Source organism: Melanerpes formicivorus, unplaced genomic scaffold (genome assembly GCF_026170545.1).
Source record: "Melanerpes formicivorus ecotype bairdi unplaced genomic scaffold, bMelFor1.0.p_v2 SCAF_14, whole genome shotgun sequence".
In the NCBI taxonomy this organism is placed as follows: domain Eukaryota; kingdom Metazoa; phylum Chordata; class Aves; order Piciformes; family Picidae; genus Melanerpes; species Melanerpes formicivorus.
The window spans coordinates 17,929,038-17,949,868 of NW_027142366.1; the positions used below are offsets into that span (position 1 = coordinate 17,929,038).

At 62.5% G+C, this 20,831-nt stretch overlaps 1 protein-coding gene across 1 annotated transcript in view; it reads right to left on the reverse strand.

Moving 5' to 3' along the window:
- Window positions 1-20,831, reverse strand: part of LOC137445469 (ankyrin repeat and fibronectin type-III domain-containing protein 1-like) — a 203,961-nt gene that overhangs the window by 135,992 nt on the left and 47,138 nt on the right. The window lies entirely within an intron of this gene.

Here is a 20,831-nt window from a genome sequence, read left to right on the forward strand (position 1 = left end):
CAGAATCACCAAGGTTGGAAGAGACCTCAAAGATCACCAAGTCCAGCCTGGCACCACAGAACTCAGGACTAGACCATGGCACCAAGTGCCACATCCAATCCCCTCTGGAACACCTCCAGGGCTGGGGACTCCACCCACCTCCCTGGGCAGCACATCCCAGTGGCCAATTACTCTCTCTGGGAAGAACTTTCTCCTCACCTCCAGCCTAAACCTCCCCTGGCACAGCTTCAGACTGTGTTCCTCTTGTTCTGCTGCTGGCTGCCTGGGAGAAGAGCCCAAACCCCCACCTGGCTCCAACCTCCCTGCAGGGAGGTGCAGAGAGCAAGAAGGTCTCCCCTGAGCCTCCTCTTCTCCAGGCTAAGCAACCCCAGCTCCTCAGCCTCTCCTCACAGGGCTGTGCTCCAGACCTCCTCCCCAGCTTTGTTGCCCTTCTCTGGACACCTTCAAGTCTCTCAATGTCCTTCTTGAGCTGAGGAGCCCAGAGCTGGACACAGGACTCAAGGGGTGGCCTGAGCAGTGCTGAGCACAGGGCAGGATGACTTCCCTGCTCCTGCTGCCCACACTCTTCCTGATGCAGGCCAGCCCAGGGAGGTGGTTGAGGCTCCATCCCTGGAGCTATTCCAGGGGAGGCTGGAGAGGGCTCTGGGCAACCTGAGCTGGTGGAGGATGTCCCCTGCTGGCTGCATAGAATCACAGAGTGCTCTGGGTTGGAAAGGACCTGGAAAGCTCACCCAATCCAACCACCTCTGCACACAGCAGGGACATCCTCCTCTAGATCAGGTTGCCCAGAGCCCAGCTGGGGCTTGTTGTGAGCCAGGTGCAGAGACCTGGCCCTTGGCCTTGTTGAGCTTCATCCACTGAGCCTCGGCCCTTGGGTCTCACCTGCCCACACCCTGCTGCAAAGCCTCCCTACCCCCAGCAGACTCACACAGCCACCCAGCTGGCTGTCATCTGCATGCTGACTGAGGTTGCTCTCAACCCCCTCAACCCACTGATAAAGACATGAAAGAGGGCAGAGGCCAGCACTGAACCCTGGGGGACACCACTGGTGACTGAGCCCCTGCCAGACTGAAGTCCATTCCCCACCACTCCTTGGCACCCCCCCAGCACCTCGCCTGCTTCATCCAGCAGCAAAAGCCTTCTGCAGCTCTCCTTCCCTTTGGATCAGAACCACAGAATCACCAAGGGTGAAAAAGACCTCAAAGATCATCAAGTCCAACCTGGCACCACAGACCTCATGACCAAACCATGGCACCAAGTGCCACATCCAATCCCCTCTGGAACACCTCCAGGGATGGGGACTCCACCACCTCCCTGGGCAGCACATCCCAATGGCCAACAACTCTCTCTGGGAAGAACTTTCTCCTCACCTCCAGCCTCAACCTCCCCTGGCACAGCTTGAGACTGTGTCCTCTTGTTTCTGCTGCTGGCTGCCTGGGAGCAGAGCCCAACCCCCCACCTGGCTCCAACCTCCCTGCAGGGAGTTGCAGAGAGCAAGAAGGTCTCCCCTGAGCCTCCTCTTCTCCAGGCTAAGCAACCCCAGCTCCCTCAGCCTCTCCTCACAGGGCTGTGCCCCAGACCCCTCCCCAGCTTTGTTGCCCTTCTCTGGACACCTTCAAGTCTCTCAATGTCCTTCTTGAGCTGAGGAGCCCAGAGCTGGACACAGGACTCAAGGGGTGGCCTGAGCAGTGCTGAGCACAGGGCAGGATGACCTCCCTGCTCCTGCTGGCCACACTCTTCCTGATCCAGGCTAGGATGCCCTTGGCCCTCCTGGCTGCCTGGGCACACTGCAGGCTCATGTTCAGCCTACCATAGACCACTACCCCCAGGTCCCTCTCTGCCTGGCTGCTCTCAGCCACTCTGACCCCAGCCTGCAGCACTGCCTGGGGTTACTGTGGCCAATGTGCAGCCCCTGGCACTTGGATGTGTTCAATCTCCTGCCCTTGGCCTCTGCCCATCTGCCCAGCCTGTCCAGGTCCCTCTGCAGAGCCTCTCTACCTTCCAATCCTCTCCCCCAGGCCAAGCTCATAAAAGAAAAAGAAGAAGAGAAAGCAGAGCTCCAAGACAGAGTCAGAGCTGCTGCCATGGGAGCTTCCCAGCTCCTGCACCTGGGCTGGGTGATGGTGCAGAGTGTGGTGCTGAGTGCCAGGGGTCAGCAGCAGACTAAGGAAGACATGAGAAGAAACTGCTTGGCTGAAAGGGTTCCCAGGCCCTGGCCCAGGCTGCCCAGGGAGGAGGTTGAATCCTCATCCCTGGAGGGGTTTCCAAGAGGCAGAGCTGTGGTGCTGAGGGCCATGGCTCAGCCCCAGCCTGGGCAGAGTTAGAGCATGGTTGGAGTGGATGCTCTGAAAGGGCTTTGCCAACCCAAACAGCTCAGTGGTTTCCATGATCTGCCCTCTGCCAGTGCCCAGCTGGACACTGGAGCAGAGCATCGCCACCCAGCCCTGCCACATCCATCCCACCCCATCCCATCCCACTCCATCCCATCCCACCCCATCCCATCCCATCCCATCCCATCCCACCCTACCCCATCCCATCCCCCTGCACTGCCAAACCCTGCTCCTGCCAGGGCTCCTGCCAGCTCCTGGCAGCTTTGCAGACCACCAAGTGAGAGCAGGCTCAGAAAGCTGCAGGGAAAACCTTCTCAGATTGCTTTGGTGCCTGCCTGGGGGAGAGGAAAGCTGAAGCTGCCTGAGTCACCTTGCAAAAGCCCAGCAGCCACCCGACCTGCAGCAGGCTCTGGCAGCCCTGCTGAGCTGCAGGCCAGCAAGCAGGGAGCAGAGTGGTGCCAGAGGGAAGGGAGAGACCTCTCCAGGTGGAGGGCTGGTGGGAAGCCAGCAGAAAAGGGGCTGCAGCTGCCAGGCAGAGAGCTGTGCCCTGGGGAAGCAGCAGGTGCAGGAGGCTCAGCCCCAGCCAGGCAAACCTCTCCCTTCCAGCCACCACCTGAGCTAAAACCACTGCCCCAGCCTGGGGGACATCAGAGCCTGGAGCTCCAGCCTCTGCTTTGGGGTGGGCCTTGAACAGCTCAGGAGAGGAAGGGAAAGGTTTCCTGAGGCACTAAGCAGGAGCATGAGAGATGAAGGGGGGTAGGGGAGGGGTGGTGAAAAGACACTGGGGTGAGAGGCTGGGAGCACAGCTCCAGGGAGGTGAAGTCCGTCTGCACCTCCTTTGGGATGGGATGGGATGGAATGGGATGGGATGGGAGGGCATGGGAGGGGAGGGGATGGAGGGGAGGGGAGGGGGAGGGAATGGAATGGAATGGAATGGAATGGAATGGAATAGAATAGAATAGAATAGAATAGAATAGAATAGAATAGAATAGAATAGAATAGGAATTAACCAGGTTGGAAAAGACTTCAGAGATCCTCAAGTCCAACCTCTCACCCAGCACCATCTGATCAACTCAACCATGGCACCAAGGGCCTCAGCCAGGCTCTTCCTAAACACCTCCAGGGATGGGGACTCCACCACCTCCCTGGGCAGCACATCCCAGGGGCCAATCTCTCTCTCTGGGAAGAACTTTCTCCTCCCCCTCCAGCCTGAACCTCCCCTGGCCACAGCTTGAGACTGTGTCCTCTTGTTCTGCTGCTGGCTGCCTGGGAGCAGAGCCCAACCCCCACCTGGCTCCAACCTCCCTGCAGGGAGTTGCAGAGAGCAAGAAGGTCTCCCCTGAGCCTCCTCTTCTCCAGGCTCAGCAACCCCAGCTCCCTCAGCCTCTCCTCACAGGGCTGTGCCCCAGACCCCTCCCCCAGCTTTGTTGCCCTTCTCTGGACACCTTCAAGTCTCTCAATGTCCTTCTTGAGCTGAGGAGCCCAGAGCTGGACACAGGACTCAAGGGGTGGCCTGAGCAGTGCTGAGCACAGGGCACAAGGGACTTCCCTGCTCCTGCTGGCCACACTCTGCCTAATGCAGGCCAGGATGCCCTTGGCCTTCTTGGCCCCCTGGGCAACACTGCTGGCTCCTGTTCAGCTGCTGTCCACCAGCACCCCCAGGTCCCTCTCTGCCTGGCTGGTACTGGACAGTCATAGCAAATCCATCTCCAGCTGCCTCCTGCTGGAGAAGGTGGGAGAGGTGATGGAAGCTCTGAGCCCCTCCAGCTGGCCAGCCCCAGCAGAGGAAGAAGCCACTGGCAACCCCAACTGGAACTCCTCTGCCAGGAGTCCCCTGGCACAACTCTGCAGAGCTTCTGAATTGAAACTGGGGGAGAGCTGAGCTGGAGCTGGCCTGGCCTGCAGGAATGCAGCCCTGCTGCCCAGCCCTGTGAGGGCAGGAGCTCAGGGTTGGAAGGGAGCTGCAAGCTCAGCCAGCACCAAGCCCCTGCCCTGGGGCAGGGACCCCTCCCACCAGCACAGCTTGCTCAGGGCCTCATCCAGCCTGGTCCTCAACACCTCCAGGCAGGAGGCAGCCACAGCCTCCCTGCGCAGCCTGGGCCAGAGTCTCCCCAGCCTCACTGCAAAGGATTTCTTCCTCTCTCCACTCTCAGTCTCCTCTCTCCCAGCTCAAAGCCATTGGTCCTGGGCCTGGCACTCCCCAGCCCTTGGCCCAAGTCCCTCCCCATCTCTCCTGGAGCCCTTCAGCTACTGGGAGGCTGCTCTGAGGACTGCCTGGTTTGGGATGGAAAAGACCTTGGAGAGCATCCAGTCCCCTCCCATGCTGTGACCCTGCCAAGGGTGCTGCCAAGCCATGGCCCCCAGCACCACAGCTCTGCCTCTGTCAAAGCCCTGCAGGGGCAGCTGCTGAGCCTCCAGCAGCCCAGGCTGCTCAAGGCTCCATCCAGCCTGGCCCTGAACACCTCCAGGGAGGAGCTCTCTACCACCTGGGTCACCAGCACCAGCTGCAGCACCAGCTCTATACCACCTGGGTCAGCATCACCACATCCAGCTCCAGCTCTCTACCACCTGGGTCAGCACCACCAGCTCCCAGCTCCAGCTCTCTACCAGCTGGGCATGTGGAGGTCAGCCTGCACCTCTCCCTCCTCAGCAAAGCCTTCCCAGGGGCAGGAACAGCAGCAGCAGGGAGGACAGCAAACGGAGAGGAGAGGGAGGAGAAGCAAGGGAGGGGTGGCAGAGGCAAGGGCTGGCAGAGAAGGGCAGAGAAGGGCTGGGGAAGGGTCTGGAGAAGAGGGCTGGGGAGGAGCAGCTGAGGGAGCTGGGGGTGTTGAGCCTGCAGCAGAGGAGGCTGAGGGAGACCTCCTTGCTCTCTGCAGCTCCCTGAGAGGAGGCTGCAGCCAGCTGGGGGACAAGAGGAAAGAGGCCTCAGGTTGTGCCAGGGGAGGCTCAGGTTGGACAGGAGGAACAATTCCTTCCCAGCAAGGGATCTCAGGCCCTGGCCCAGGCTGCCCAGGGGAGGTGGTGGAGTCCCCAACCCTGGAGGGGTTTCAAAGCCTCCTGGAGGGGGTGCTGAGGGAGGGGGGTGCTGAGGGGAGGTGGTTTGGTGGCAGGGCTTTGGTGGCAGTGGCTGAGCAGCAGTGCTGGGAGCTCTGGGTGGGAGGTTGGAGTGGCTGAGCTCTGAGGTCTCTCCCAGCCTCCCCAGCTCCACGGTTCCAAGCCCTGAGTCCCTCTGGGAATGGGTCCCAGGGGCAACCCCACTGCCCTGCCCACCCTGGCTCAGCCTGGGGAGGTCCTGTGTGTGTGTGTCCCCCCACCCCTTCCCCTTTAGAAATTGCCTTTAATGCCAAAAGGAACAACAACCCCCCAAAAACCCCAACCCCAAAGCTCCTGGAAGGGGACAGCAGCGAATCCCAGGGGCGGCTGCACAATGGCCACTTGAGGCTGCCCGGGGAGGGGGGGGGAGGGAGAGAGGCGACCCCCAGCGCCTGAATCGATCCAGTTCGCTCCTGAGGAGGGGGCTGGGGGAGGTCGGGAGGGGAGGAGGGGGCTGGGGGGGGCTGGAGGGGGCTGGGGGAGGTCGGGGGGGGGAGGAGGGGGCTGGGGGGGGATTGGAGGGGGGTGGGGGAGGTCGGGAGGGGAGGAGGGGGTTGGGGGGGCTGGGGGAGGTCGGGAGGGGGAGGAGGGGGTTAGGGGGGGCTGGAGGGGGCTGGGGGAGGTCGGGAGGGGAGGAGGGGGCTGGGGGGGCTGGGGGAGGTCGGGAGGGGAGGAGGGGGTTAGGGGGGGGCTGGAGGGGGCTGGGGGAGGTCGGGAGGGGAGGAGGGGGCTGGGGGGGCTGGGGGAGGTCGGGAGGGGAGGAGGGGGGTTAGGGGGGGCTGGAGGGGGCTGGGGGAGGTCGGGAGGGGGAGGAGGGGGCTGGGGGGGGCTGGGGGAGGTCGGGAGGGGAGGAGGGGGTTGGGGGGGGCTGGGGGGGCTGGGGGAGGTCGGGAGGGGAGGAGGGGGCTGGGGGGGGCTGGGGGAGGTCAGGAGGGGAGGAGGGGGCTGGGGGAGGTGGGGAGGAGAGGAGGGGGTTGGGGGGCGCTGGGGGTCGCTGGGGGGGGGGAGCGGTGCTCATTGACATCCCCAATTAACATTCCAGCGGCACCGGCTGCGCTCCCCGGGAACAATGAGGTGTGGGGGAGGGGAGGGAGAGATGCTCTCGGGGGTGGAGGGGGGGGCTGCTCCGGCAGGAAGGAGAGCCTCGGCCGTGCCTGAGCGGGGGCCGAGCTTCCCTCGGAACAAAACCAAAGCTGCAGGGGAAAACCAGCCCGGGCCGAAGGGAGCTGCAGGAGAGAGCCCAAGCCCCGAGCGAGCGGCGGCCCCGGGGCTGCCCGCCCCGGCGGGAGGTGACCCTGCCGGCTGCAGGGGGCTGGACAGGACGAGCTCCCGAGGGTCCCTTCCCAGCCGCTGCAAGCTCTCAGCTGTTTTGCCCCTCGCTGTTGAGCTCAACGTTTGCCGCAGGGCCCCTGGTAAGCAGACAGAGAGCTGGCCCGGGGCTGGGCTGCCTGCAGCAGCCCTCCAGAACCCAGGAGCGGTCAGCACCTGAGAGCTGGGGAGGCTTGGGATGGGCTGGGGGGGGAAGGGAGCTGCAAGATCCTCCAGCTCCAGCCCCCTGCCACGGGCTGGGACCCCTCCCCACCAGCACAGCTTGCTCAGGGCCTCATCCAGCCTGGTCCTGAGCACCTCCAGGCAGGAGGCAGCCACAGCCTCCCTGGGCAGCCTGTGCCAGAGCCTCCCCAGCCTCACTGCAAAGGATTTCTTCCTCCTCTCCACTCTCAGTCTCCTCTCTCCCAGCTCAAAGCCATTGTCTCTCCTAGCCCTTGGCCCAAGTCCCTCCCCAGCCCTCCTGGAGCCCCCCTCAGGTCCCAGGATCTCTCTTCCCCCTTGCACCTCCTCTTGCTGTTGCTTCCCCAGCTGTGTCAGCAAGCCTGGCTGCCATGGTCTGGTTCCCTTACACCTTGGAGCTCACACTCTGCACAGCTTTGGTTCTTTGCCATCTGAGGAAGGTTCCCCAGGGTCCTGAGCAAACTGCAAGCCCCCAGATCCTTGCCATGGGCTGCTGGGGACTGCCAATGAAGAAAGAACTTGGTTAGCCTGAGGTTTCAGCGCTCCAGAGCAGTTCAGCTGCGAGCAGGTCCATGCCTGAGCCTGAAGAAGGCCTTTTGGACACCCCCTGTGGCTTGACAGAGAGCCAAGGATCTGGCCAGGGGAGTGAGCTGCAGGCCTGGGAGCAGCTCAGTGTGGTTTAGTGGGGCATGGTCCAGGGGTGGGGCCACTTCAAGCCTGACTTGGAATGTCCCCAGGGATGGAGTCCCCACCACCACCTCCCTGGGCAGCCTGTGCCAGAGTCTCCTCAGCCTCCCTGCAAAGGATTTCTTCCTCCTCTCCACTCTCAGTCTCCTCTCTCCCAGCTCAAAGCCATTGGCCCTGGGCCTGGCACTCCCAGCCCTTGGCCCAAGTCCCTCCCCAGCTCTCCTGGAGCCCTTCAGGGCACTGAGGTCTCCTTGGAGCCTTCTCTTCTCCAGGCTGCACAGCCCCATCTCTCCCAGCCTGGCCCCACAGGGGAGGTTCTTCAGTCTCTGAGCATCTCTCTGGCCCTCTCCAGCAGCTCCAGGTCCTTCCTGTGCTGGGGGCCCAGAGCTGGAGGCAGTGCTGCAGGTGGGGGCTGGGCAGAGCAGCTGGGAGCCAGAGCCCCAGTGTCAGACACTTGCCCCTCACCTCCCCCCCTCCCCTCCCTGCCTCCTCTCTCCCTGCAGGCTCTTCCCACAGCCACAGCTCAGCACAGCTCCGGGGCTCAGGCTCAGCTGGCCCCCAGCAGGGCCTGGGGAGGGCTGCAGGGGAAGGTCAGGGCACTGCTGCCTGCTAAGCTGCCTTCAATCAGCCGGGGCTGCCCCTGGCCACGTGGAGGAGAGGGAAACTCTTTTGATCTCCTGGAGGTGGCAGGAGCTCCCAAGCAGCTCCTTTGACCCTCTGGCTGTTAAATCAGGGGGTGGCAGCCTCGGGAGAGCACAGCCAGGCAGGCAGGCTCCCCCCAGCCTGGTGCTCAGCTGCAGCCAGCTCCAGCTCAGCTCCTTCCTGCCGGGGCCAGGGCTGGGCCAGGGCTTTCAGTCCCTCAGCAGCAGCACCCAGGGTGAAGGGCCTGAGGCTTTCCCCACCTGGCAGCTTGCTGATCTGCCCCCAGGGGGACCTGGACAGGCTGGAGAGGCTCAGGAGGACCTCCTGAGGGTCAGCAAGGCTGGGGGGGGGGGCAGGGAGGGAGCTGGACAGGAGCCAGCAATGGGCACTGGCAGCACAGGAGGCCAAGGGCAGCCTCAGGCTGCCCTTGGCCTCCTGTGCTGCCAGTGCCCATTGCCAGAGCTGGAGAGAGAGGATCCTGCCCTCTGCTCTGCTCTGGGGAGACCTCCCCTGCAGGGCTGGGGCCAGGTATGGGACCCCCAGCACAAGAGAGACCTGGAGCTGCTGGAGAGGAGCCAGAGGAGGCCACAGAGATGATCAGAGGCTGCAGAACCTCCCCTGGGAGAGCTGGGGCTGTGCAGCCTGGAGAAGAGAAGGCTCCAGGCAGACCTCAGAGCAGCCTCCCAGTACATGAAGGGCTCCAGGAGAGCTGGGGAGGGACTTGGCCAAGGGCTGGGAGTGCCAGGCCCAGGGCCAATGGCTTTGAGCTGGGAGAGAGGAGACTGAGAGTGGAGAGGAGGAAGAAATTGTTGGCAGTGAGGCTGGGGAGACTCTGGCCCAGGCTGCCCAGGGAGGTGGTGGTGGAGTCTCCATCCCTGGGGACATTCCAAGTCAGGCTTGAAGTGGCCCTGAGCAACCTGACCTCACAGGAGGTGTCCCTGCTGCCTGCAGGGGGGCTTGGACAAGGTGACCTTGGAGGGTCCCTTCCACCCTGCTGTGCCTGCTCTGTGCTCCACTGCCTGGGTTCCTGTCCACCTTCTGAGCTGCTGGGGAGGCTCCAGCGAGGAGAGGTTCAGCAGGCTGCCAGCTAGGAGGCTCTTTGTCATGCAGAGAGGCATCTAGAGCTCAGACCAGCCACAGCATCCATCCCACCCCTCCTCAGCTGGGCCCTCCTCCCTCCCTCCCCTCCCCCTGCGTGAGGATCAGCCAGGCTGAAGGTGTCACAGCTGTAGGCCAGGCAGCTACCCCAGGCAGCAGCCCTCTGAGGCTATTCTTAGTCCCTTGCTGTGAGCAGACTGGAGAGGAAGGGAAGGGAAGGGAAGGGAAGAGGGAAGGGAAGGGAAGGGAAGGGAAGGAAGGGGAAAGGGAAGGGAAGGGAAGGGAAGGGAAGGGAAGGGAAGGGGAAGGGAAGGGAAGGGAAGGGAAGGGAAGGGAAGGGAAGGGAAGGGAAGGGAAGGGAAGGGAAGGGAAGGGAAAGGGAAGGGAAGGGAAGGGAAAGGGAAGGGAAGGGAAGGGAAGGAAGGGAAGGGAAGGGAAAGGGAAGGGAAGGGAAGGGAAGAGAAGGGAAGGGAAGGGGCAGCTCCCTGCACACCACAGGCAGAGCCCCCTGGACAGGCAGTGCAGAAAGAGACAAAGCTGCTTGGCTTTCAGGAGCTCCATCCCTGGCTCTGCAGGAGATGTCCATGGGTGCCCATCCCAGCATGTGGCTGCAAACTGGGCACCATGAGGACCCTCTGGGCACAGACTGGAGCTGGCACAGCTCCCTGGGCAAGGGGTGAGAGTGGAAGTCAGGAGGGTGGAAGGAGAAGAGGTTAGGGCTGAGGGGAGACCTCAGTGCTCTCTACAGCTCCCTGAAGGGAGGCTGGAGCGAAGGGGGGGCAGCCTCTGCTCCTCACTGACAGGAGCAGAGGCAATGGCTCCCCCTTGCCCTCTGCTGCAGCCCCAGCTGCTCCTGCCTCTGCACAGGCTGCTCTTGCAGGGCTGAGGCTCACAAAGCAGCCTTCACACCCAAACCCATCCCCAGGAAGGGAGCAGCCACATGAACCAAATGCTAATAGGAGCCTGCAGGTCAAACCACCTCCACTGTCACCAGGCCCTCCCCTTGCCAGCACATTCCTGGCCACTAATGAGGCCCCCCACAGCTTCCTCCTCCCTCCTCAAGTTGCTCCTGGTGATGCAAATCCAGCAGCTTTGTTTCTTATTCTGGGAGGAGAAAGAGAACCAAAGTAAATAGCAAAACAGGGCTTGGGTTTCAGGATCCTTCCTTGTTCCATCCTTCCCTCCCCCACCCCCCCCCATCCCCTGCCCTTGCTGCCAGTGCCAGCTGCCCCCCCAGCCCAGGCAGCATCTCCTTCCCACCAGAAATGCTCTGCTTGATCCCCAGCCCCCAGTGCCCCCTCCGAGGGAGGCCACTGCCTCCTCCTTCCCCAGAGCTCTTCACTGTGCCCCTGGGCAGCTTGCAGATGGCACCAGGGTGCCCCCAGAGCACCCCCAGAGAGCCTGCCAAGGACCCTGGTGCTGGCAGAGAGCTCTCCCCAGCCCCAGGCCTGCTGCAGGGCACCTGCAGGAGGGCTGAGGAGGGACTGTTGGGATAGGAGAAGGGGCAGGGGGTTGAAACTGCAGCAGGACAGGACTGGGTTGGGGCATCAGGAGGAAGCTCTGCAGAGGGAGGCTGGGGAGACTCTGGCACAGGCTGCCCAGGGAGGTGGTGCAGGCTCCATCCCTGGAGCCATTCAAGGTCAGGCCCTGGGCAGCCTGCTCTGGCTGGAGAGGTCAGGGTTTGGAGGCTGAGGAGAAGTCAGACCTCTCCAGTGAGAGAGCAGGGATGGTGCCTCAGGTTAGGAGAGAGGTTGAGATGCTGGAAGGTGTCCAGAGAAGGGCAACAAAGCTGGGGAGGGGTCTGGGGCACAGCCCTGTGAGGAGAGGCTGAGGGAGCTGGGGTTGCTTAGCCCGGGGAAGAGGAGGCTCAGGGGAGACCTCATTGCCCTCTACAACTCCCTGCAGGGAGGTTGGAGCCAGGTGGGGGTTGGGCTCTGCTCCCAGGCAACCAGCAGCAGAACAAGAGGACACAGTCTCAAGCTGTGCCAGGGGAGGTTCAGGCTGGAGGGGAGGAGAAAGTTCTTCCCAGCAAGAGAGATTGGCCCCTGGGATGTGCTGCCCAGGGAGGTGGTGGAGTCCCCATCCCTGGAGGTGTTTAGGAAGAGCCTGGCTGAGGCCTTTGGTGCCATGGTTGAGTTGATCAGATGGTGCTGGGGGAGAGGTTGGACTTGGTGATCTTTGAGGTCTCTTCCAACCTGGTTGATCCTATCCTATCCTATCCTATCCTATCCTATCCTATCCTATCCTATCCTATCCTATCCTATCCTATCCTATCCCATCCCATCCCATCCCATCCCATCCCATCCCATCCCATCCCATCCCATCCCATCCCATCCCATCCTTCTCGCAGCGGAGCGCAGGCTGCCGAAGCGCAGTTCTGCAGCGCCCTCTTGCGGCGCAGGGCTGCTACTGCAGGCGCGGCCCGGCTGCGGCCAGCGCCTCCGGCAGCTGCCTGCCCTCTGAGGGCAGCGGAGCCGCAGTCGGCAACTCCCTGCCGGCTCCCCCCGAGCGCCCCCGGGCAGGCTGCGCAGCGCCCAGCGCATAGCCCCCGGAGCCCACGAACCGTGCCCGCCGCAGGCAGCCACCACAGCAGGGACCTGCTCGGAAGAGACCTTCCAGATCACCCAGGCCAGCTTGCTGTGCCCTGGGCAGCCTGCTCTGGCTGGAGGTGTCCCTGCTGAGTGCATCAATGGATAGCAGGAGGAAGCTCTGCACAGGGAGGCTGGGGAGACTCTGGCACAGGCTGCCCAGGGAGGTGGTGCAGGCTCCATCCCTAGAGATATTCAAGTGCAGCCTTGCTATGGACCTGGGCAGCCTGCTCTGGTTGGAGAGGTCCCTGCTGCCTGCAGGGGGTTGGACAGGATGCCCTTGGAGGATACCTTCCAACCTGCTGCAAGCTGTCAGACAAGTCTCCACCAGACAGCATCACAGTATCCCAGCATCAATCCAGCTGGAAGTGAGCTCCAAGCTGCTGCAGCCCAAGGCTCCCCCCAGCACTGCAGGGTCACCACTGAGCCATGGCCCTCAGCATCAGCTCCACAGCTGCTGGAGCACCCCTAGAGTGCCACCCACAGAATGGATCTGCTTGGAACAGACCTTCCAGATCATCCAGATCAACTGGCTGTGCCCCTGGGCAGCCTGCTCTGGTTGGAGCTCTCCCTGATGAGTGCATCAATGGATAGCAGGAGGAAGCTCTGCACAGGGAGGCTGGGGAGATGCTGGCACAGGCTGCTCAGGGTGGGTGGAGGAGGCTCCATCCCTGGAGACATTCAAGTACAGCCTTGCTATGGACCTGAGCAGCCTGCTCTGGTTGGAGAGGTCCCTGCTGCCTGCAGGGGGTTGGACAGGATGCCCTTGGAGGGTCCCTCCCAACCTGCTGCAAGCTGTGAAGCTGTCAGACAAGTCTCCACCAGACAGCATCCCAGAATGGATCTGGCTGGAAGTGAGCTCCAAGCTCCCCCAGCCCAAGCCTCCACCCAGCACTGCAGGGCCACCCCTGGACCATGCCCCACTAAACCACACTGAGCTGCTCCCAGGCCTGCAGCTCACTCCCCTGGCCAGATCCTTGGCTCTCTGTCAAGCCACAGGGATGTCCAAAAGGCCTTCTTCAGGCTCAGGCATGGACCTGCTCGCAGCTGAACTGCTCTGGAGCGCTGAAACCTCAGGCTAACCAAGTTCTTTCTTCATTGGCAGTCCCCAGCAGCCCGTGGCAAGGATCTGGGGGCTTGCAGTTTGCTCAGGACCCTGAGGAACCTTCCTCAGATGGCAAAGAACCAAAGCTGTGCAGAGTGTGAGCTCCAAGGTGTAAGGGAACAGACCATGGCAGCCAGGCTTGCTGACACAGCTGGGGAAGCAACAGCAAGAGGAGGTTCAAGGGGGAAGAGAGATCCTGGGACCTGAGGGGGGCTCCAGGGGGGCTGGGGAGGGACTTGGGCCAAGGGCTGGGAGAGACAATGGCTTTGAGCTGGGAGAGAGGAGACTGAGAGTGGAGAGGAGGAAGAAATCCTTTGCAGTGAGGCTGGGGAGACTCTGGCCCAGGCTGCCCAGGGAGGCTGTGGCTGCCTCCTGCCTGGAGGTGTTCAGGACCAGGCTGGATGAGGCCCTGAGCAAGCTGTGCTGGTGGGAGGGGTCCCTGCCCATGGGAGGGGTCCCTGCCCGTGGCAGGGGGCAGGGGCTGGATGAGTTTTAAGGTCCCTGCCAATGGAAACCATTCAGGATTCTTTGAGCAGACCCTGCTCTGGGCCCTGCCAGGCCAGGCCTTGGTGTGCTCAGCAAGCTCAGGACCATCCAGAGGTGTTTGCTGAAGCATCTCTGGCTGCAGCCTCAAACCACCTGAGGGATGGGGGGCAAGCAGGGGCCAGGATCTGGTCAGTGCTGCCCTGTGACAGGACAGGAGGCAATGGACACAAACTGGAACCCAGGAGGTTCCTCCTCAGCAGGAGGAGAAAGTTGCTTGGGGTGAGGCTGCTGGAGGCCTGGAGCAGGCTGCCCAGAGAGGTTGTGGAGTCTGCTGGTGTGGAGAGCTTCCACCCCCCCCGGATGTGTCCCTGGGTGCCCTGCCCTGGCAGTGGGCCTGGGCTGGATGCCCTCCAGAGGTCCCTCCCAGCCCCAACGTTCTGTGGTTCCTCTGCAGGGAGCAGCAGGACCTGCACCCCCAGCTCAGCTGCCTGCCTTCCAGCATCCCAACAGCTGTGGGCAGCACCAGGAGGTCTGGGCTGGATGCAAACCACCTCAGCATCCAGAGGGGAGAAGAAGGAGCAGAAGGTCTCCCTGAGCCCTGCTGTAACCTGCACTGACTGCCCCAGCAGCCACCACAGGCAGGGGCTCAGCCCTGGGTGACCTCCCACAGGGCTCCACAAGGCTACCACTGAGCCTGGCAGGGCTCATGCTGCCTTTCATGAGCAGAGCTTTCCCCACAGCCATCACCACTCTCCTCCTCCCTCCAGGCAAGGGGCACCAGGGGAGGTCCTACCCCTGCTCCTGGCTGCCCAGCTGAGCACAAACCCCAAACCAATTCCTTGTCCATCACCAAGGGACACAAAAGGGGATGGAGTCAGGCAGCAGCTAACTTGCAGATGGCACCAAGCTGGGGGCAGGAGTTGATCTGTTAGAGGCTAGGAGGGCTCTGCAGAGGGACCTTGCCAGGCTGGGCAGATGGGCAGAGGCCAACAGGATGGCATTCAACAAGGCCAAGTGCCAGGGGCTGCACTTTGGCCACAGCAACCCCAGGCAGAGCTACAGGCTGGGGTCAGAGTGGCTGAGAGCTGCCAGGCAGAGAGGGACCTGGGGGTGCTGGTGGACAGCAGCTGAACAGGAGCCAGCAGTGTGCCCAGAGGGCCAAGAAGGCCAAGGGCATCCTGGCCTGCAGCAGGAAGAGTGTGGCCAGCAGGAGCAGGGAAGTCCTTGTGCCCTGTGCTCAGCACTGCTCAGGCCACCCCTTGAGTCCTGTGTCCAGCTCTGGGCTCCTCAGCTCAAGAAGGACATTGAGAGACTTGAAGGTGTCCAGAGAAGGGCAAGAAAGCTGGGGAGGGGTCTGGGGCACAGCCCTGTGAGGAGAGGCTGAGGGAGCTGGGGTTGCTTAGCCTGGAGAAGAGGAGGCTCAGGGGAGACCTTCTTGCTCTCTGCAACTCCCTGCAGGGAGGTTGGAGCCAGGTGGGGGTTGGGCTCTGCTGCCAGGCAGCCAGCAGCAGAACAAGAGGACACAGTCTCAAGCTGTGCCAGGGGAGGTTTAGGTTGGATGTTAAAAAGAGAGATTGGCCACTGGGATGTGCTGCCCAGGGAGTCCCCATCCCTGGAGGTGTTCCAGAGGGGATTGGATGTGGCACTTGGTGCCATGGGTTAGTCGTGAGGTCTGTGGTGCCAGGTTGGACTTGAGGATCTTTGAGGTCTCTTCCACCCTTGATGATTCTGTGGTGCTGTGATGAAAACCACCATGGGAGAGGTCTCAGAGCACAGTCCCAGTGCTGGCCACAGCCCCCAGCCCTGCCCATGGCCCAGGGGCATGGTCACAGCACCAGGCTGGCCCCAGAGGGGCAAGGCTGTGTGCCAGGCAGATGTCACTGCCATCAAAGGCTCCTGTCTCACAGGGGGAGATGTCACAGCGCTGCCAGCCTCGGGGGAGGCAGGAGGAGAGCTTCATCAGAGGCAGAGCTCTGCTGACAACCTCATTTGCCATTCCAGTCATGCAGATCCCAGCGATCCCCACGGTGCAGATCCATCCCAGGGCTGCAGTGGGACAGCAGAGCCCTGCCACCAGCTGCAGGGCTGGGGCACAGCCACCCCCCAGCAGGCTGTGGGCACGGGCAGGAAGGGCAGGGGACAGCCTGCAGCTGCTTGGAGAGGCTCCCTGCACAGCAGGCAGGCAGCAGAGCCATGCCTCAGCAGCAGCCAGGCATCCCAGAGCCCTCTGCAGCATCCCAGAGCCCTCTGCTGCATCCCAGAGCCCTCTGCAGCCTCCCAGAGCCCTCTGCAGCCTCCCTGCATCCCAGAGCCCTCTGCAGCCTCCCAGAGCTCTCTGCAGCCTCCCAGAGCCCTCTGCAGCCTCCCTGCATCCCAGAGCCCTCTGCAGCCTCCCAGAGCCCTCTGCAGCCTCCCAGAGCCCTCTGCAGCCTCCCTGCATCCCAGAGCCCTCTGCAGCATCCCAGAGCCCTCTGCAGCCTCCCAGAGCCCTCTGCAGCCTCCCAGAACCCTCTGCTGCATCCCAGAGCCCTCTGCAGCATCCCAGAGCCCTCTGCTGCATCCCAGAGCCCTCTGCAGCCTCCCAGAGCCCTCTGCAGCATCCCAGAGCCCTCTGCAGCATCCCAGAGCCCTCTGCTGCATCCCAGAGCCCTCTGCAGCATCCCAGAGCCCTCTGCTGCATCCCAGAGCCCTCTGCAGCATCCCAGAGCCCTCTGCAGCATCCCTGCATCTCAGAGCACCCTGCAGCCTCCCAGAGCCCTCTGCAGCATCCCTGCATCTCAGAGCCCCCTGCACCCTCCCAGAGCTCTCTGCAGCATCCCAGAGCCCTCTGCAGCCTCCCAGAGCCCTCTGCAGCCTCCCAGAGCCCTCTGCAGCATCCCAGAGCCCTCTGCACCCTCCCAGAGCTCTCTGCAGCATCCCAGAGCCCTCTGCAGCCTCCCAGAGCCCTCTGCAGCATCCCAGAGCCCTCTGCACCCTCCCAGAGCTCTCTGCAGCATCCCAGAGCCCTCTGCAGCCTCCCAGAGCCCTCTGCAGCATCCCAGAGCCCTCTGCACCCTCCCAGAGCCCTCTGCAGCATCCCAGAGCCCTCTGCAGCCTCCCAGAGCCCTCTGCAGCATCCCAGAGCCCCCTGCACCCTCCCAGAGCTCTCTGCAGCATCCCAGAGCCCTCTGCAGCCTCCCAGAGCCCTCTGCAGCCTCCCAGAGCCCTCTGCAGCATCCCAGAGCCCTCTGCAGCATCCCAGAGCCCTCTGCACCCTCCCAGAGCTCTCTGCAGCATCCCAGAGCCCTCTGCAGCCTCCCAGAGCCCTCTGCAGCATCCCAGAGCCCTCTGCAGCATCCCAGAGCCCTCTGCAGACTCCCAGAGCCCTCTGCAGCCTCCCAGAGCCCTCTGCAGCCTCCCAGAGCCCTCTGCAGCATCCCAGCCTCCCAGAGCCCAGCCTAGCCTGGAGCAGCAGTGGGGTGGCAGCAGGAGCAGGGCAGGGATTGTGCCTCTGGGCTGGGCACTGGGGAGGCCACAGCTTGAGTGCTGGGTCCAGCTCTGGGCTCCTCACTGCAGGAAGGAGATTGAGGAGCTGGAGCAGGGCCAGAGAAGGGCAAGAGAGCTGGGGAAGGGTCTGGGGAAGAGGGCTGGGGAGGAGCAGCTGAGGGAGCTGGGGGTGTTGAGCCTGGAGAAGAGGAGGCTGAGGGAGACCTCCTTGCTCTCTGCAGCTCCCTGAGAGGAGGCTGCAGCCAGCTGGGGCTTGGGCTCTGCTCCCTAGGCTCAGGGGAGAGAAGGAGAGGCAATGGCCTGAAACTGTGCCAGGGGAGGCTGAGGTTGGACATTAGAAGAAACTTCACTGAAAGCTCTCAGACCCTGGAACAGGCTCTCCCTGGAGGTGCTGAGGGCCACAGTTTAGCAGCAGCCTTGGTAGAGGTAGAAGGGCCAGGAGGAGGAGCAGAGGGCTGGAGCTGCTCTGCTCTGAGCACAGCCTGAGAGAGTTGGGGTTGTGCAGGCTGGAGAGGAGAAGGCTCCCAGGAGACCTCCTTGTGGCCTTCCAGGATCTGCAGGGGGCTCCAGGAAAGCTGGGGAGGGACTTTGGAGGGGGTCAGGGAGGGATAGGACTGGGGGGGATGGAGCAGAACTAGAAGTGGGGAGCTTGAGATTGGCTGTGAGGAAGAAGTTGTTGGCCAGGAGGGTGGTGAGAGCCTGGCCCAGGCTGCCCAGGGAGGTGGTGGAAGCCTCCTGCCTGGAGGTGTTTGCAGCCAGGCTGGAGGTGGCTGTGAGCAGCCTGCTGTGGTGTGAGGTGTCCCTGGCCATGGCAGGGGGTTGGAGCTGGCTGAGCCTTGAGCTCCCTTCCAGCCCTGACAGCTCTGTGGTTCTAGGATGGTTGCATTCAGTGATCCTGAAGAGATTTTCCAGCCTGAACCCCTCCATGACTCTCTCCCATGCCCATGACCCCCCCCCCAGAGCCTGCTCAGGAGGATGGGAGGCAGCTGCACAGCACAGGGTGCACAGAGGCAGAGCTCTGCCCCCTCTCCATCCACCCTGCCAGGTTAGGCTCCCAACTGCCCCTCCAAAGCCCTGCATCAGGAGGAGCCTCAGCTAGGAGCTCCCAAAACACAAGGCCCAGAGGCTGGCCCTAGAGGCAGCAGCAGCTCAGCCTGGCAGCACAGCAGGAGCAAAGCCCTCACCAGCTGGGGAAGGGCAAGAAACAGCCCAGGGGCATGGACCCAGCCTGGCCTCTGGCCGTGCTGAACGGCCCCAGGTGAGCCACTGCAGAAGGGACAAATCCTGCTCTGTGCTGGCAGTGCTCTGCTGTGCCAACAGCTCCCACCTGGCTCAAGTACCTGAGGGGAGCTGCAAGAAGGCTGCAGAGGGACTGATCCCAAAGGCCTGCAGGGGCAATGGCTGCAAGCTAGAGCAGAGCAGATTGAGCTTGGGTGTGAGGAACAAGTTCTGCAGCAGGAGCACTGCCACAGGCTGCCCAGGGAGGTGGCTGAGGCTCCAGCCCTGGAGCTACTCCAGGTGAGGCTGGGCAGGGCTGTGGGCAAGCTGAGCTGGTGGAGGATGTCCCTGCTGAGTGCAGGGGGTTGGACTGGATGGGCTTTGGAGCTCCCTTCCAAGCCAGAGCACTCTCTGGTCGTAGGTTCCTCCACCAGCCAGGCTCAGGGAGCTGGGGCTGGGCAGAGCAGCAGCACAGAGCTGAGCCTGAGCCCAGGGGGAGCTGCAGCACCTCCAGCACAGGGGTGGAAAGGAGTTACCAAACCTTGGGGGGACCTGGAGCCTGCCTCTGGCTGCTGGAATGACCTTCCCCAGCTTGGCAGGACCTTCACCTTTATTAGAATAAACCAAACCAGGTTGGAAGAGACCTTCAAGATCATCGTGTCCAACCCATCAACCAATCCAACCCACCTAAACAGCTAACCCATGGCAACAAGTACCCCATCAAGTCTCCTCCTGAACACCTCCAATGATGGTGACTCCACCACCTCCCCAGGCAGCCCATTCCAATGGGCAATCACTCTCTCTGTATAGAACTTCTTCCTAGCATCCAACCTGAACCTCCCCTGGCGCAGCCTGAGACTGTGACCTCTTGTTCTGGTACTGGGTGCCTGGGAGAAGAGACCAACCTCTGCCTGTCTACAACCTCCCTTCAGGTAGCTGTAGAGAGTGATAAGGTCACCCCTGAGTCTCCTCCAGGCTAAGCAACCCCAGCTCCCTCAGCCTCTCCTCACAGGGCTGTGCTCCAAGCCCCTCACCAACTTTGTTGCTCTTCTCTGGACATGCTCCAGCAAGTTAACCTCCTTCCTAAACTGAGGGGCCCAGAACTGGACACAGGACTCAAGGTGTGGCCTAACCAGTGCAGTGTACAGGGGCAGAATGACCTCCCTGCTCCTGCTGGCCACACTCTTCCTGATGCAGGCCAGGATGCCATTGGCCCTCTTGGCTGCCTGGGCACACTGCAGGTTCATGTTCAGCCTACCATCGACCAGCACCCCCAGGTCCCTCTCTGCCTGGCTGCTCTCAGCCACTCTGACCCCAGCCTGTAGCACTGCCTGGGGTTGCTGTGGCCAAAGTGCAGCCCCTGGCACTTGGATGTGTTCAATCTCCTGCCCTTGGCCTCTGCCCATCTGCCCAGCCTGTCCAGGTCCCTCTGCAGAGCCTCTCTACCCTCCAGCAGATCAATTCCTGCCCCCAGCTTGGTGCCATCTGCAAACTCACTGCTGATGGACTCAGTGCCCTCCTCCAGATCATCACTGAAGATGTTAAAGAGCACAGGGCCCAGCACTGCTCCCTGGGGCACACCACTGGTGCCTGGCTGCCAGCTGGCTGTGGCACCATTCACCACCACTCTCTGGGCTCAGCCTCCAGCCAGTTCCTAACCCAGCTCAGAGAGCTGCTGTCCCAGCCAGGGGCTGACAGCTTGGCCAGCAGTTTGCTGTGGGGGATGGTGGCAAAGGCCTTGCTGCAGTCCAGGCAGACCTCATCCACAGCCTGCCCCACAGCCACCAGGCAGTCACCTGGGCATGGAAGGAGCTCAGGTTGGTCAGGCAGGACCTGCCCTTCCTAAACCCATGCTTCACCTGGGCTCCCTGGCTGTGTGCACACAGCCGTGCCCAGCCCCTGGGGGTGCCAAGGGGGGGGGTCTGTGCAGTAATCCTCCAGCTGCCAGGCATCCCCTGGGCAACCACAGAAGGGTAGAATCAACACAAACCATGGAATCAATAAGGTTGGCAAAGAGCTCAGAGCTCATCCAGTCCAACCATCAGCCTGCCCCTGTGCCAGTCCAACCAACCCCTGTGCCAGTCCAACCAGCCCCTGTGCCAATCCAACCATCAGCCTGCCCCTGTGCCAGTCCAAGCAGCCCCTGTGCCAGTCCAACCATCAGCCTGCCCCTGTGCCAGTCCAACCAGCCCCAGTGCCAGTCCAACCTGCCCCTGTGCCAATCCAACCATCAGCCTGCCCCTGTGCCAGTCCAACCTGCCCCTGTGCCAATCCAACCATCAGCCTGCCCCTGTGCCAATCCAACCATCACTCTGCCCCTGTGCCAGTCCAACCATCAGCCTGCCCCTGTGCCAATCCAACCAGCCCCTGTGCCAGTCCAACCATCAGCCTGCCCCTGTGCCAGTCCAACCATCACTCTGCCCCTGTGCCAGTCCAACCATCAGCCTGCCCCTGTGCCAGTCCAACCAGCCCCTGTGCCAATCCAACCAGCCCCTGTGCCAGTCCAACCATCACTTTGCCCCTGTGCCAGTCCAACCATCAGCCTGCCCCTGTGCCAGTCCAACCATATCCTGTGCCAGTCCAACCATC